Raw genomic sequence first — 12,533 nt, forward strand, 5'->3', positions numbered from 1 at the left:
CATATATTTGAACAAATGGAAATTCAAGTCCATGAAACTTGAAAACGTGTATAGATTAAAACAAGATAATCAAAAAATAAAATAAAAAAAATAAAATAAAACAGGATAATCAATAATACCTGATTATAAGAATCCAATGAAATGTCATTATAACCAATTGCCTCTTGTAATGAAATAAGCTTTTTGACTATAAATAAGGAAAGTTCCTCCTCTCCAGTTTCACAGCAAACATGTCTTACTGTAGTTGGTACATAGGGATCAGGAACAAAATACTTTAGTGCTAGCACATGGCAGGGTAGAAGGCAGCTTGCAAAAGTAGGAAAGAGGAGAGTGTAGAAAGTGTGCACATCCAAGAGGGGCAGCCATTTCTCTGTTCTTGGAGGCTGTGAGCCCAGCCTTAGAAAATCTTTGCTCTTTCAAAGAGGGTAGGGATGTGGGTTCTTATGAGAAATCTCCTACTTTAAATAAATAAATAAATAAATAAATAAATAAATAAATAAATAAATAAATAAAATGGTTTTAAAACCATGGCATGGGATACACAAAACATGTCAGTAAGCAAGCCAGATCTGGTTATTATGTTCCAGTTTGCACCCTCTATTCTGGATACGTTGTAGGGACTAGCAGGTGCTGTAGTGAGAAGAGTCTGTGTTAGAAAAGCTTTTGCTGAGCCTAGGATCACCTCTTAGCTGTGTCAAATTAGGCAAATGGCGTGATTAGTGCTAACTTCAGTTTCTTGCCTAGGAGGGTGAATATGCTAAAATCTGAAGAAATATAAGGTCTGGAAAATTGCTAGAACTTTATAATTCTTTTGAAATTATATGTGAACCTGAATTTGTATCTTCTGTTAAGCTCTAAGTGTTACACTTACAAAAATGAAATTATAAACATGCGTGGCTTCTTAAAAGTGTCTTCATTCACTTTTGGCATTTAACTGTAAATCGCTAACTCTGTCTAGTCTCCTCTTGTTTGAGAAGCTTTGTGTTGAGTATTAGTAAACTCATTCCTTCTTGAGCCAGGTAGAGGTCCATGTCATCTTGTCTTCCATTCACTAGAGGAAGAAAAATGAGACTTTCAACTCTGAATGCCTCTTCTGCTTGTCAAACTGTTGATTTGATTACACTTGGTTTTGGTGAACTCAAAAAGTACACGTCCCTCATTAGTAAGCTCATATTTCTGTTCAGTACTGTAAACCAAATCTCTGTGGGCAGAGATTCTGCTGGTCACTGAGAATGCCACTAACGATGCTTGCTACTTAAGAGGATTTTTATTTCTACCCTCCATAGTGTGTTTGATCTGCCTGAAATAACACATTGTACTTTAAAGGGTTACATATGTCATCAGGTTGTGTTTGGTTTTGTTTCCTTTTAGGTATTTCTTTTATAACACACTATACCCAGTAGAATAAAATCCATTGAAGTTGAAAATATTTTGAGGTTTGAAATTAATGTGCTTTTCCCAACACCTCTTCTCTAAAACAACTTAATTACTAGAATCTGATGAACTTTCCCCTTAGAAGTGAACTTCTGAGAAGAAAGAAATGGATGTTTGTATATATTTGTAAGGTGTGCAAATGGCACGCATGCATTTTTCTCAGTGCGTGGTTTTCAATTAGAATCGAAATGCAATTACAAAGCGAATTGGTGCAATTCTCTGGATAAATCAAGCAAAATTCTTTTCTAACTCAGTGATCTTCATATATCAGACAAAAGTACATTTTAAAAAGCTTGAATTATTTTAATAAGCACCTCAAGTCTCCAACTTAAATTTACTTATATCATGCTTTTGAATTGCTTTTATGTTGTTCTGCCATGTTCTAGGGAAGCTGTGTTTGTCACATATATTCTTGAAGTCAATGTGCAGACTCTTCTTACCTCTTAAGAGTATTATCTTTGACTTAAATACGGGATATTTGCATACAGTTGGGAATATTTCTGTTCATCAGCCCATTATACTTTCCTAGGTGTATAAACTATATTTTGCAAAACCTTATTTCAGTATGTTTATGTATTGTCTAAGTTTCTGTTGGTCTGGATTAGCTTTTCTGTGACCTTGGCAAATCGCTTACTCATTTGGATTTTTTTCTCTTCACAGATGCATTTTGTAGGAGTATTTTGAAGATGAATGTTTGCAAATCATTTTGAAATTGCCAAACGCCACATACAGTAAGTAATATGTATTTTTATTTTTCCACTCAATTGCAGTCATGCTGAATGAATTTGGCAGTCATAAAAGAACACATTTCTATTTATGGTTCTTGATATTTGTGAATATTGAGGCAAAATGTATATAAAAGATAAAAAATTTGATGAGCTGTTTGCTAGTCTGAATTAAGTTGTATAAATTCAAGATTTCTGATGACAAATTTTACTATTGTTCTACTTATATAACTTGCACATGATATTTCTCACTTATATTTAAATGAGATGTTTTTCTCTTGATCATAAGTTGAGTAGAGTGTAGAAAGCAGGTGTTATTAACCAGTGCTGATACGGGAACTTTAAAAAAGAGTATTAAATTAAGTATTAAGATTGGCCCAGTATTAAGATTTACTGTGAATCAGGTAACTTGTGTGTGTTGCCTATAATTCTCCCTGAAATATTTTAAGATTATTATTTTTATCCTCATTTTATAAATAAACCTGAGACCTAAGAAGTTTTACTACCTTACTCAACATCTTTTCAAAGTGGTGAATCTGGGCTTTGAACCAAGACTTTTCAGAAAATATGGTCTCCAACTATTAATGTAGACAGTTAAATAACCTATCTAAGAGGCTGAATATTTAAGAGTTTAAACGTGTTCTGATAATTTATTTATATTTCTGTTTTCTTTAAGCATTATTCTGAAAATGTATTTTTTTTCTGTATTGTCTATCATGTCATTGCTTTCTTGTCAAATGATGCTTTCCAATCTCCAGTCCAACTTGGAATGCTTTAAAAATTTTTTTAATGTTTATTTATTTTTGAGAGAGAGAGAGAAGGGGAGGGGCAGCGAGAGAGGGGGACACAGAATCTGAAGCAGGCTCCAGGCTCTGAGCTGTCAGCACAGAGCCCGACATGGGGCTCGAACCCATGAACCAGGAGATCACAACCTGAGCTGAAGTTGGGATGTTTTACCGACAGAGCCACCCACACACCCCAAGCTTGGACTGCCTTGAACTGGTGTGAAATAAATGAAAATGTAGGTCCTGAAAAAAATCACCTAAGGTAATCTTTGATAAAAACAAACAAACAAAAACAAAAACAAAAAACAGGTTTAGAATTAGTATTCTGAAGTTCTTCAAGAGTTTTCTCTCATTCATTAAAAAAAACAACCAAATAAAATTAAAGCCTATTATTATTTTCAGAGTTTGGAGGGACCACAGAATCAGACTCCTAGATTTTACATGCTTGCGTTCCTTGTTTGATGAAGTGAGATGTTTAGGAAGACAGTTCTAAAGTAGAATTTCCAAAAAATGTAGAAACAATAATGGTAGCATTGATGTTTTTATGCTGTCTCCCAATATAACAACTTTAAAAACGTAGTCTAGAGTATGTTTAGGAATTCAGACCACCTGGCTTTAAATACTGGATTTATCACTTATTAGCTGTATGACTGAACAAATTACTTAATGTCGGGGCACCTGGGTGGCATAGTCATTTGAGGGTCCGACTCTCAATTTTGGCTCAGGTCATGATCCCAGGTTTGTGGGATCGAACCCCATGTCTGGCTCTGCTCGCTCTCTCTCTCTCTCTCTGTCTCTCCCCCCCCCCCACCTCTCTCCCTTGCTTGCTCTTTCCCTCTCTCAAAAAAACATACTTAATGTTTCTTTAAAATGGATGTAAGATTAGATGGAACTGGAGGGTATTATACTAAGTAAAATAAGTCAGGCAGAGAAAGACAGATACCATATGTTTTCACTCATATGTGGATTCTTAGAAACTTAACAGAAGACCATGGGGGAGGGGAAGGGGGAAAAAAGTTACAGAGAGGTATGGAAGCAAACCATAAGAGACTGTTAAATACTGAGAACAAACTGAGGGTTGATGGGGGGTGGGATGACAGGGAAAGTGGGTAATGGGCATTGAGGAGGGCAGCTGTTGGGATGAGCACTGGGTGTTGTATGGAAAACAATTTGGCAATAAATTACATTTAATATAAAAAAATAAAATGGATGTAATATTAGGAACTACTTAATTTCTAGTGTGTTAACACATGTAAAGTATAGCACAATTCCAGGTACAAAGTAATTTGATAATTCAATTTAAATATATTTGTTAATAAGCATCCTAACGTTACATAAAGTACACCACAAAAGTACTCAGTGAATACTGTTGATTGACATGTGCCAAAAGGAACTAAAGTTCAGCCTTCTTTATAAATGTAGACATCTTTTAACTTTTAGTGAAGAAACAAACCATTTAGGTAATCGGCATGTAAATATACAGTATATAAAATCAGCACACATATATATCCTATTGTGTGTTATTTGTATATCTAGGCTGAAATGTGTGTGCTTTTTGTAGAAAAGAAGAGGCAGTGTGAAGTGTTTCCAGAGTCTGAAATGCTTATTTTGAAAGAGACAGGACAAACTTACAGATATAAAATAAAGAAAATAGTTGAAATGATGGTCAGTTAACTTGAGGTCATAATCTCATCTGATACTTTATGAAACAATTTATGGACATTGAAGCCATGTGGACAAGGAAACAAAATTTATTAAGTATTTACTCTATCCCATGTACTTTGCATTCAATATCTCATTTAATCTAAGCAATAATATGATGAAGTAGGTATGTTATTGTCCCCATTGTTTTGTTTGAGGAAAATGCACAATAGGAAGTTTCAATCTATCATTCATGGCAATGAAGCTTTGAGGCTGATCCAATTCTAAAGTCCTGTTTCTTTATACTTTTCACCTGAGTGTTAAGGACTGAAAATTTGTGGTTGATGTAACTTTCTTTTATTTGCATAAAAACACTGCTCCAAAACCTCAGATCATGCATAAGAATTCTTTAGTATATAAGTAGTTGATTATTGAATTTCAACTAAAATAAATGATAATTGCCTCTCATTTGTAACCCAGCCCAAGCTTATTCTGCTCCCACAGGACAGGCGGTAAGTCAAGAGGCAAGGGGTTGGGGCAAGTAAAGTGACTTTATTCAGAAAGACAGCAAACTGAGGAAATGGCAGACTACCATCCCAGAGAAGCATCTTCCCTCAGCATAGAATTTGAGCTGCTTGTACGTTAGCAAAAGGGGATGGTAGAAAGGAGTTGGAGTCAAAAGGTGACTAATATCTGTAGAAATCCAAGAAAGGTCATGTAACTTCTTTGTCCTTGCTCAGTTCATCTTTGTACACAGGAATCTGGTCATGCCATTCCTGTAAGTCTTAATCATAGACTAATCATTTCTGTACTTCCTTATCTTCTGGGTGAAGTAGGTTTTGGGTAAAGAGTGGTTTCTGCAGATCTTAGCTGTAACGTGCCTACATACAGGGCTAAGCAGAATTACTAAACTATTCACCACAGCAGCAAAGGAAATAGCAGTATGAAATCAGACATGCTTAGTTTCTCGCTGTTACATATTGCTAATAGGACCACTTGGCAATCTGAAACAAATCGCCTTTAAAAAATGCTGCTTGTGTAAAGAAAACTTAAAAAGTGAAAAAGTTCCCTCTCTAAGGCAGAGACCGTATCTTATGCTTCTCCTCAGAATTTGAAATGCCTAACCACACTGTTTTCCTGCAGTTCTCCTGCCTTTTCATGCAATGGAATGAAGAGTTTAGCTAGACTTAATTATTGCCCTCCCTATTTGTCCTCGTAAAGTGTGTCATCACTGAGGGACGTGCTTACGACACCACACTGACCACACTGACACTTTCCCTTTCCATCTCTTTGGTGATCTTCATCTTTTTCCATTGCAATCATCCACTGATCCCAGTCCTTTTACACATAACTTCTTGAAACAAACTGCCAGCAACATTTTACCTGAGGGATATTTTCGAACTTTCTGGTATTTAAAATATTATTGCCCTAAGAGAGAATAGGTCACTCTGTGTTCTCACACTACTGTTGGTTTTGAGAATAAAGGACTTACAGAATGCTTCTCCTTTCAATTTTCGTGTTTGGTCTCTGAAAAACAAAGCTAGTGATTACATTTAGTGATAATATTTCACTTCATTCAATAGATATTAATTGCATGCTCCGCTAATATGAGAAACACCATGCTGGTTTAGTACTGGAGCAGCAAGTAGGAGGGAAGTACAAAAATGACTCAAGAAAATTCTGTGTTCAATTTAAGGAAATAACACAGGCACAGGCATAAATGAAGGATGTGGTATTAGGATATGGTGTCAGGAGAGTGGCCTAAAGTAATCGAATTAATAAAGCCCTTTAAATAATTTGAGAAATAATAAAAAAAAAAACAAGTCCCTATATGTGAAAAAGAATAAAGCATTAGAGGAGATTTAAGAAAGGTTTAATTCTGAACAGCATTCGCTCAAGATTTCATCATGGAGGTTGCATTTCCACTAGATCTTGGTGCAGGTGGAAAATGTTCACAGAGAAGTCAAGGAAATGGCATAAAAGAGCTTAGAATTGAAGTGGCGTACTTGACATTAATTAGGCAGCAGGATAAGTTTCTTGTGTTGGTCTCAAAACAGATAACACTGGAAAATTAAGGCTGGGGCTAGGCTGTAGGAAATAGCGGTAAACACATTTACAACTTTGAATTTAATTGGTAGGCAATAGAAAAAAAAAAAGAATATTTTGGGAAGGCCAATCATGTGAACAAAAATTTCTATTTGAATACTAGCCTGGTGGTGTCTTCACAATGGATTCCAGTTGGAAGACTTGTAGATAAGAGAACAAATTTTAGGAAAATAGAGCAGTATAAGAATAAGAGTGGAGGGTAAGACCTGAGGTAGCAGCAGTGGGAATGGAGACAAGGACTAGATGGAGGTGAGGCTTTGAAGGAGATGGGGACAGGGAGTAATAATAACCAGAATCCCTTGTGTGGTATTTGCTGTGTAACAGACTCTGTTTTTTTTTTTTTTTTTTAATTTTTTTTTTTTTCAGCGTTTTTTATTTTTATTTTTGGGACAGAGAGAGACAGAGCATGAACGGGGGAGGGGCAGAGAGAGAGGGAGACACAGAATCGGAAACAGGCTCCAGGCTCCGAGCCATCAGCCCAGAGCCCGACGCGGGGCTCGAACTCACGGACCGCGAGATCGTGACCTGGCTGAAGTCGGACGCTTAACCGACTGCGCCACCCAGGCGCCCCTAACAGACTCTGTTTTAAATAACTTATATTTGTCATTTAATTTTATATCAGACAACTCTGAGAGGTAGATACTGATGTCATCCCCATTTTGCACAAGAGAAAACTGAGGCAGAATTTAGCCAAGTAAATTGTTGTTGGTTAAATAGCTAGAAAATAGCCAAGGTGACACTTGAATGTGTTAAGTCAAGCTCTAGAATCTGTAACTGCACATCATTTCTGAAAAAAATAACTGAGATTTCCAGGTTGAATGAACTGGAAAATGACATTACCAATAGTCAGATAAATAGTTGTGGTTTTTTTGTTTGTTTATTTTGTTTTATTTTGTTTTGTTTTGTTTTGTTTTTTTCTTCAGGGTTTGCCCCTTCTTCAGTTAAGTCTTTGGGGTAGGGAGAAACATCTTCTGACTTTTAGGGAGAAGTATCCCTTATGGTTAGTGATGAATCTCTTAGATACATTCATTCCTATGCTGGGCAACAGGAACAGTGTAATTTATGATATTGCTCAATTATAAATTAGAATAGTAAATATGTCATCTTAATATGATTTGTCTTCCTTCCTTAGCAGAGCTTAAACTGAAACAAGGATAGAGTGCTAAATTAAAGATTAAATATCTTGGGTGCATGAAAGACCAATATTTTAGTTAGTTTACCATCATACTAAACAATAATTTTGACAAGGGAAAAAAACTAACACCCAACATAGAGAGTATCTCTCTTTTCCTATATTGGAGAAGTAGCATAATATGCTGCTTAAAAGCCTGGCCTCCAGAACCATACCATTGCATGGGTTCAGATCCCAGAATGAGGCATCTTTAGCCATGTGACTTTTGTAATGTGAGATTTTAACTACGCGACTTTAGCTGTGTAACTTTTTGTGTGTCAAGTATGTAAGCTCTCTGGCCTCAGTTTTTTCACCTTTGAAATGTGATAGGAGAAGTAGTATGTTTTCTGAATAATTGTGAAAGTTAAATAAGGTAAAGCACCTACAGGGACCCTTGGGTAGCTCAGTTGGTTAAGTGTCTGGCTCTTGGTTTTGGCTCAGGTCATGATCTCATGGTTCATGGGTTCAAGCCCTGCATTGGGCTCTGTGATGGCAGCACAGAGATTGCTTGGGATGCTCTCTCTCTCTCTCTCTCTCTCTCCCCTCCCCCCCCCCCCCCCCCGCCTCTGGCCATCTCCTACTAGTGCCATCACTGTGTCTCTCAAAATAAATAAATCAACTTAAAAAATTAAAAAAAAAAAAAAAAGATAAAGCACTTACAGTGGTCCCTGACACATAGTAAATTCTCAATATATGTTACTTATGTTCATGGAACTCTATCTCATTTATCGTAATTTTAAATTTATAAGATTTAATTCCAGAATTATTGACATTTTGCATGTGTTTACTGTGAATTTTTATGCATTACGAGCACAAAACAATGAACTTTACAAGCAAAGACCCATGTAACTTCATTGTGCAGATCAAGAAATAGAACATTTTCTGGAACACCCAGGGGGCTCAGTCAGTTAAGTGTCTGAATCTTGATTTCAACTCAGGTCATGATCTCACCATTTGTGAGATGGAGCCTCTTTTTCAGGCTGTGCACTGACAGCATGGAGCCTGCTTGGGATTCTCTCCCTCCCTCTCTCTCTGCCCCTCCCCTGCTTACAGATGTGTTCTCTCTCTCTCTCTCTCTCTCTCTCTCTCTCTCTCAAAATAAATAAACTTACAAAAAAAGAAATAGAATATTTTCTGCATCTCAAAAATCTTGTTGTTTTGCCTCTAAACATTACTCCTCTTCCATCAATTCCATAAGGATAACTTTTTCATGACTTTCGCGATCACTTCCTTGCTTGTCCATTGTAGTTTTAACATTTTATCATGCATCCCTAAATACAAAATGTTAGTTTAGCTCGATTTTTTAAATTTATATATGTAGGTCATACAACATGCATTCCTGAATTTATATATCTAAGTTTCATTAATGTTTTTGTGTGATTCATTAATTTTCATTGCTAGGTAGTGTGCCATTGTAGAAAAGTACTACAGTATTTATCCATGTATTGTTGATGGACATTTGAGCTATTTCTGGGTTTGGGCAAATATGAATAGTGCTGCTATGAACATTCTTTTAAATATGTTTTGCTGTACATATCCATGCATTACTGTTAGTGATGAAATTGTTCAGTTATATTGAATACAACTTTTCAATTTTAGTAGATACTGTTAAACAGTTTTCCAAAGTAGTTACACTAATTACATTGTAGTCAGTAGTGTACGAGAGTTCCCTTTGTTTCATCTGTATCCATGCTTGGTACAGTCTTTTTAGTTATAGCCATTCTGATGAGAACAGAGTTTACATTTCCCTATTGTAAATGTGGTTTTGTTATGCGGTTTAATTGCCATATAGATATTATTGTCTGTAAATTGCCTGTTCAAGTGTCTTGCCTACTTTTCTAGTGTGTTGATTTTTTTATTGTTAATATGCAGAAGTTAATTGTATTTGAATTGATTCCCCTTTCAATTACATATTGCAAATACCTTTTCTTCTCTGTGACTTGCTTTTTCAATGTCTTTTTTCTTTTATTTAAAGTTAATTTATTTATTTTGGGGGGGGGGCAGGGAGAGAGAGAGAGAGAGAGAGAAAGAGACAGAGAAAAGGAGGGAGGGAGAGAGGGAGGGAGAGAATCCCAAGCAGCCTCTGTGCTGACAGCTCTCATGAATTGTGAGATTACAACCTGAACTGAAATTAAGAGTTGGGTGCTTAACAGGTTGAGCCACCCAGATGCCCCAACTTTCTCAATTTCTTAATGGAGTTTTTGATGAGGAAAAGTTTCTAATTTTAATTATAATCATATTTTTGCCTCTTTACATTTAGATCATTTCCTTTAAATTTATTTTTGTGGCTGGTTTGAGGTAGAAGTCAAGTCCTATTTTCTCTTCCAGCTGGATATCCAGTTGTTACAGAATCATGCTGAAAATTCCTCTCTTTGCCCACTGCTCTCAAATGGCATCTTTTTAAGTGCTGTATATGTCTGTGTTTTGGGGGCCTACTATTACTTTTATTTGGGCTATTAATTTCTTCTTTCTAATTAAGCCACTATTTTAACTATTGTCATTTTTAAATTATCTATTAAGACAAGTTCCCTCACTATGTTTTTATTCCAGGAATCTTGACCTTGCCTTATTTCATACAAATTTTAGAATTACTCTGTCAAGTTTGACACACAAAAAATAATTGTTGGGATTTTAGTTGGAATTGCATTCAATCTATTGTTAAGTATATTTTTAAAGAATTAGTATGCTTAAAATATTGACTTTTTAAATCTGTGAACATAGTATATATGCTTCATTTATTTAGGTCTTTTTAATTTCTCTCAATCATATATGTCTTATACTTTGTAGTTAATTTGTCCTAGATGTTTTATGCAGTCAAATATTCTTATATATTGTCTAATTTTAAAACCTTATTTTCTTTTTGTTCCTTGAATAGAGTTTTTTTAAAATATTGAGCTTGCCTGCAGCAGATCATAAACTCACTTATTAATTCTAATATTTTAAATAGGTTCTTTTGGATTTTCTATATAAAGAGCTATGTTTTCTCTGATCAAAGATAATATTATTTAATACTTTTCAAGCTTTACCCTTTTCTTTTTCATATTTTATTCAATTGGCTGCAATGTCCAGAGCAATGCTGAAAGAAGTGGGAAGAGTGGACATTCTGCTCTTATTCCCGAGTCAAAGGCAATACTGTCACCAATTTACTGTTAAAAATGCTATTTACTGTACTAATTTTTGATAAATATCATACATTAGATAGAGAAATTTATTTTTCTCTTGTTTTGCTGGGATTTTTAATCATAACTGGGTTTTGAATTTTATCAAATGCTTCCTATGTATCTATTGAGATTATCAGATTATTTAAAATTTTTTTAATGTTTATTTATTTTTGAGAGATAGAGAAACAGAGCATGAGTCAGGGAGGGGCAGAAAGAGAAAGAGATACAGAATCTGAAGTAGGCTCCAGGCTCCAAGAGCTGTCAGCACAGAGCCCCACATGGGGCTCTAACCCACAGACTGGAAGATCATGACCTGAGCCGAAGTCGGATGCTCAACCGACTGAGCCACCCAGGCACACAATTTTTCTGTTTTTACTTTGTTAATCTGATGATTTATATTGATTGGTTGTTTTTTCACAGATGTCATGTTCCAGAAGCAGAGCTGCTGCTTTCTTGGGCTTACTGTGGGACCTAGAGTGCCAGAGGACATTTTGTTTGTTCTCTACCCTTCCCTCTTTTAGAATGTCTCCCATGCTTCCATAGCAAAGTTCTTGTTGCACCCTTGTACTCCCAAGTGGCAGAGCGCTATTGCTTGTTACCAAGAATAGTGCTCCTGGTGGGTGCAGGAGGGTCCTGGGTTCCTTTCCTCCAGTCTTAACCTTAGACATGCCTTGTGCATCTGGAACTTGGGAGAATGGCTCTTTCTGCATTCCTGCCCATTCCTCCCATGGTGCCCGCCCAAACTTTTACTTGTCTCTGTGGGGTTCTTTGGTGGAAGAGGTTCCTGTTCTTCCCCCAGTGGTAGCAGATCTCTGCTTTGTGTCCTAAAAGGCTAAGTGTTGCTTTGCATTAGAGAAGGGTCTTGGGAATCAGAAAAGATTTTGTGTTTTTGTGACACCAAAGTGCTTTTTCTGGTCTCCTGCCTTGACCTCAGTCTTTCTGCTAAGCAGCTGGTAGACGTCTGAAAAAAAAAAAAATGCTTACACATGAATGCATATTCCTTTGTGTCTGGGTGATCCCAGGGTGTCTATATTGTTCTGGTGACCCATTCTGGCCTTCAAGTATTTGTTACAATTTTAGCTATTTTCTTCTTACCTTCTTTCATAATGAGCACCTGTTCCTCTCATGTTCTATCAAAGGTGAAAAGGCTCATATGTCCTGTCTCTCCTCGGAATGGCTGTTACCCTTTGAAATTTGGTTAATCTCTTTGCCTTGCAACTCCAGCTCTCTTATGAGCTCAAGAAAAGTTATTATTTTGTAGATTATCTGGCCTTTTCTTACTGTTAGGGTAAGAGCAATATTCTCTGGTGGCTTTTGACTTTCAAAGTATTAGAAGCAAAACTGCATTTTTTTCACATATATTTTAACTCAACTTTTCAAGTGTTCCAAAGCAAGATGAGTTTTTTCCTTTACATTACTTAGTCGGCAATTACTGGAGCCAGAAATCTCAAATTAATGCTATCTTCAGTAGTATTTCCACACAAAAGTGAGTTGTTGCTATCACTGTTTT

At 36.1% G+C, this 12,533-nt stretch overlaps 1 protein-coding gene across 2 annotated transcripts in view; it reads left to right on the top strand.

The window, feature by feature from the left end:
* The first annotated feature begins 2,114 nt into the window (after positions 1–2,114).
* Positions 2,115–12,533, top strand: part of GALNT13 (polypeptide N-acetylgalactosaminyltransferase 13) — a 499,222-nt gene continuing 488,803 nt past the window's right edge. For both annotated transcript variants that reach the window (XM_015535906.2, XM_042994459.1), the window contains exon 1: positions 2,115–2,165. The gene's annotated coding sequence lies outside the window, so the exon portion shown is untranslated. The remainder of the gene's footprint in view (positions 2,166–12,533) is intronic.

The sequence above is a fragment of the Panthera tigris genome, chromosome C1, assembly GCF_018350195.1.
Source record: "Panthera tigris isolate Pti1 chromosome C1, P.tigris_Pti1_mat1.1, whole genome shotgun sequence".
In the NCBI taxonomy this organism is placed as follows: domain Eukaryota; kingdom Metazoa; phylum Chordata; class Mammalia; order Carnivora; family Felidae; genus Panthera; species Panthera tigris.